We start from the raw sequence: 5,745 nt of genomic DNA, 5'->3' as shown, positions 1-5,745 counted from the left end.
ATAACTTCGGTTTACCGTGGGTTAGGATCATGGTGCGAAATAAGAGGGAGCTCGGGGAGCTATAGCTCACCTAGTGGTGACATGAGCTCCCCTGGAAACATGGTTTGTGAAATTTTGGGGGAGCTCTAAAATATTCCGAATTGCGATGGATTTATTCCAAGTTGTGACGGATTTTACCTGGTGTAATATGATTTGTAGAGGCATACAATCTATTTTGATGTTGGTATTAGGTATATAAATTATATATAATAGCCTATATAGCCTACATATAGGCCTTTATTGGCTACAACTATGCGACAGTAACAGAGCGGGGTGCACTGACGCTGAACCCCTCATAGTGAGAAGTAGGTGGACAATGCGTGGTGCTGAAATAGCCGACATGCTGTGTGTGGTTTGAAAAAAGTAACGCCAGCTCAGTAAATAATTCAAACTTAATGTTTACTTATAGGCTATGTGAATGTGACTGCACCACACATATGAACAGTAACAAAGCAAATGTAGTTTAATTTTATGAAAAACATTGACAACTAAATCGGCGCAAAAAAAAAAAAAGAAGCTGAATCCGCTTAGCCTATATGCTCCTGAAAAACATTTAACGACAGAGCAAACACGCTACATTACTAGGGATAATAATTACAATGAGCCATTCATTAAAAATAGAAAAAATAATATTAGGCTATTAAATCTCACTTAATGAGAAAACTGGCATCTCCCATCGGTCACTATTTGTTGGCTATCATATGGACGTCTTTGAGTGTCTAGAAAAGCGCTATAAGTCTAATGTATTATTATTATTTATTATTATTATGGACATCACTTTAATCCGGCAGTTCTCAAGGTTTTTATGCACCAATCGATTCCTCTAGCGCGTCTTTTATCACATTCATTGACGAAAAGGACGACTCGCATGTATAGGTGGAAGGGAACATTAATTGTGAGCACGGAAGATGTGAGTCTCACAACGGCTTTGCATTGATGAAACCAGGTAGGATGAACGCATAGTTCGCTGTCCATTCCTCTTTAAATGCCCTGTTTCACCGTCAACTTTCCTCTTTAGACCTTTGGAGAGTGACATGATGTTTCTCTTGCTAGCTAGCAGGTTAAATGTTTAGCTAACTTCACCCGGCACCAAACAACCAATCCAATAATAATGTGACCTTGTCTGGGAGGAGGGGGGAATAATTATCAGAATAAAAGTATGTTAAATAATTATTAGAATAAGTTAGGCTGCGCTACATCGTCAGTCCACACATTTATTTATCAAAACTATGGAAAAGGGTGAAACTACGTTGTTGAGAATCACAACACAAACTCGCTAGTCAAGCCAAAATACAGCAGCGAAATGGATTGGACTGCTACCTAGTTAACTAGAACACTACTGTACATTGTTAGCAGGCTCACAAAACAAGCCGTGTTAGTTGACTAGCGATGTGTCATTGATTTTATACAACGCGGTGTTCACATTTGTGTTCCCATTTTTCGAAAGAAAAGTCAAAGCATTAGAACGTAGAACGGAAAATCGCACGCGCGCTTTGCGCACGGAAAGCCACCGGCCCCGAAATTCTCCAGATTGTTTTTTTCCATTAGGAGATTTTTTTTTTTTTCTTTAATCCCTGGGCTCCCCCGCACACCGTGATTTAATTCGCACACTGGTTAGGATAACAATTCAAACGTGTCCGGATAGGGGAGAGGACAGGGAATCCAAAACCATTTGAATGGTGTCGATACGACACTGCTATCACGGTCGACACAGCGCGGAGCGAATTCCCTGTTAAAACTTCTCCCCCCGCTGTCAAAGGGAGTTTCAATCAGCTGGCGCGGTGCTGCAAGCAGCAGCGGGTGAACTCCCGGTTCATTGAGTTTACGGTTAAAAGCATAACTTCTCGGGGTGTAAAGCACTCGCTCTATTTCGGGCTAAACTGTGCAGTGTAGCCGGCGTCCTGGTTCCTCCAGCAACCGGACACTTCCATAAATAACAACAAATATGTAATATGTAAATATGTATAATACCACGTTCATTGATAAAATGACGCCAGGGATGGAAAGGGGTGATGGCAGTTTTAGAAGGGGGATGATGAAGCTCTGGACTATGGAACGGCACAGCACAGCACAACGGGGGGAAATGCGATAAGAATTATGTCAAAATGCAGCACCATCATGCACAGATCAGCCTCATGCATCATGCACAGATCAGCCCCCTCCCCTCTCTGGAAGAGCTGTACAACACACGCTGTCTCAGGAAGGCCTCCAAGATCTCCAGAGACCCAACCCACCCTGGGTACGAACATGCAATAAGAATTATGTCAAAATGCAGCACCATCATGCACAGATCAGCCTCATGCATCATGCACAGATCAGCCCCCTCCCCTCTCTGGAAGAGCTGTACAACACACGCTGTCTCAGGAAGGCCTCCAAGATCTCCAGAGACCCAACCCACCCTGGGTACGAACACTTTGCCCGGCTGCCCTCGAAAAGGCGGTACAGGACCATGGCCGCAAGGACAAACAGACTGAAGCACAGCTTCTACCCAAGGGCCATCCAGGCCCTTAACACAGCAAAGACCTAGGTTCTGGGCCCTGGATTGATTGATTGATTGATTGAAAACTTTATTAGAAGATTTGCAGAAGTAGGTACATGAAAGTACATATTACATACAAGGTCAACTAACAGGATAAAAACCCAAGAAAGCCACTGGCTTATTTCAATTGGGGTCCTTGATTGGACAGTCTGGACGGATTGATGGCAGCTGCTGGATTGAAAAAATCAGGTGTAGTGCTGAGGCACAAATGTGTACATTTCAAGCCTGCAAACTGCGACACTTTAAATGAATGTGCAATAACACTATGTGCAATATGACAACCCTAGTCGTCTATCTGTACAGTATAGTATAGTGGATAGTGTACATAGCCTTTATTTATGTAAACCAGCTCCTTTCCCTTCTTGTTTTTTTTAGTTTTTTTTTCTTTCCTAGCACCAGGGGAGCCACCCCTCCTAAATTTCGTTGTTTGGTACCTGTACTATAGCAATGACAATAAAGACCATTCATTCATTCATTCATTCATTCATTCATTCATTCATTCATTCATTCAAAAGATTCTTTCGATCTCAAATCATTTCAAGGATTTTTAATGAATAATGTTAACTCGTTCATAAAAACAAGACAGGTACACTGCTTTTCTTCACCGTTTAAGTACAATACTTTCAAGCTTCACTGTATATCATTAATTTAAGTTAATTAATGAATTAAGTGGAGTTCCAAAATGGATATACGACTCCTTTAAAGCTGAACTAAAATAGCTCCATGTCTTGTTGCTAGACGTATAGTTACTCCTGGGGATCCAAATCTGACATCATGATGACATCATTGCTTCTCTTCATCCGGCTGAGCTGTTCAACACAGAAATAAAATAACATGATTTTATATCATTATTTATAATAAATAAAATAAAATAAATCATATAATGTGATTTTCTGGGATTTTCTTTTAATATTCTGTCTCTCACTGTTAAAATGAACCTACCATTAAAATTATAGACTTAGAAATCATTTATTTGTAAGGGGGTCAACTCACAAAATCAGCAGGGGTGAAATACTTATTTCCCCCACTGTATATAGTTATATATATATACATATAATACATATATATAATACATATATAATGTTATTATTCAAGCACATGAGAAAGACATCAAGTTGTTACAAACAGTCGCCCCGCATTTGGACTTGTTCCGACCGAGCCTCAACCTTGACCTCTGGCTAACCAGCTACGCCAAAGAAGAACTACAAATTGGACAGCGTGGTAGGGGGTATTGGACAGCGTGGGTGGGGGTATTGAGGGTATGTGACATACGTAAAACATACCAAACTACTGTAGAACTGAGAATAACTTACCAGTCACTGTGATGTTGGCAGCATTGCTGACCTCTCCTGACCCAGACTCACAGTAGTACACTCCACTGTAATGGGTGTATAAAGAGGAGATGTTGCATGTGGGTTTAGAGGGACACCTAACATAGATGAAGCGCTCGCTGGACCTCATCACTCTCCATCCAGTAGAGTCCCCCTCCACCTCACAGCTCACCGAGACAGACTCACCCTGAAAGAACTGAGATCTGTTGGGACTGATGGTGAGAGAGGCTGGAGGAGAGAGACCTGGGAGAGAGAGAGAGAAAGAGAAAGGGGAGGAGAAAGGGTGGGGGGCAGAGAGAAAGAGAGAGGCAGAGACACATAAAAACAGAGAGAGAGAGAGAGAGAGAGAGAGAGAGAGAGAGAGAGAGAGAGAGACAGAGGTTCAGAGGCACAACGTTCAGACTGAGACAGGGTCATAGTTCAGAGTTGAAACAGTACATCAGTAACTCACCTGCTACCCAGAGGAACTGTTCGCTGTAGTGTGTATAATAGACTGGGTCTCCTCTCCCAGCTCTACATAAATACATCCCTGTGTCGTTCAGACCAACAGAGCTGACAGAGTAGGAGCCTCCAGCCCCACGCTCGCTGTCTGGTAGCAGCTCTGGGGAGGAACTCTGTTCATCAGACAACGCTCTGTACATGTAGAATCTGTACCAGTAGAATCTCCAGCCTGTAGACGAGTGTTTAACCTCACAGCTCAGAGTCACTGAGTCTCCAACATTCAGCCACCATGCAGGAGACACACTCAGGACAGGATGGGTTCTCTCTGAAAGAGAACAGGTGTGAAATTGTAAAGTGCAAGAAGACAAACGCTGTCTTTCTTTCCCTGGCTTTGATAAACGAAGGTACGCAACAATACCGTGTTTTAGATTTTTAAAGAACATTTTCTTAACACTAGAATAGCCGTGGTGGGGTCATCGATAAAACTTCAGGACCCTCCTTTCATGACTTTTCCTAGATATGTGCGTTCTACTGCCACCCAGTATCCTTACATTTTCAAAATCTAGCTCGTATAAAGCGTTTTTGCACAATCTATTTGTGTTTCTGTGTGTTGTGCTCGTATTTGGCTGCCATCTTTTTTTTCCAAGGCTGCAATTCTCTTCCATATCAGCAGAGGGCGGAGGGGGACACTAAGAAGTAAAAAATATGTGTTTATGCTACAAATATCAATATTATCACTGAATGTAATTCATATATATCTGCATCACATGTGCAACATGTGCTACATGTGCTGAATTATAAATTGATATTTGTAATATAACATAACATAATGTGTTTATATAGGCTATATCAATCCTCCTTCTCTCCTCTCCTCTCCTCATCTTCTCCCCTCCCCTCCTCTCCTCTCCTCTCCTCTCCTCTCCTCTCCTCTCCTCTCCTCTCCTCTCCTCTCCTCTCCTCTCCTCTCCTCTCCCCTCCCCTCCTCTCCTCTCCTCTCTCCTCCTCTCCCCTCCTCTTCCCTCCTCTTCTCTCTCCTGCATCACTGTAAAGAGTGGGGGGGTCATTTGACACAGAGGGCGCGCTAAAAGTAGGGGAAACAGCATCGCTCTTGTAGTATTAATGAGACTAAAAGACACCAAACTACTGTAGAACTGAGAATAACTTACCAGTCACTGTGATGTTGACAGCATTGCTGTACTCTCCTGACCCAGACTCACACCAGTACACTCCACTGTGAAAGGTGTATAAATAGGGCTCAGTGCATGTAGGTCCAGTTGATGATTCAGCAGAGCGACACTCTGATACCGAATTCTCTGTGAACTTCATCACTCTCCATCCAGAGTTCCCCTCCACCTCACAGATCATTGAGACAGACTCACCCTCAAAGAACTGAGA

This window comes from Nansenia antarctica (genome assembly GCF_963989245.1).
Source record: "Nansenia antarctica genome assembly, chromosome: 6".
Lineage (NCBI taxonomy): Eukaryota > Metazoa > Chordata > Actinopteri > Argentiniformes > Microstomatidae > Nansenia > Nansenia antarctica.
This window is presented reverse-complemented; position numbering follows the sequence as displayed.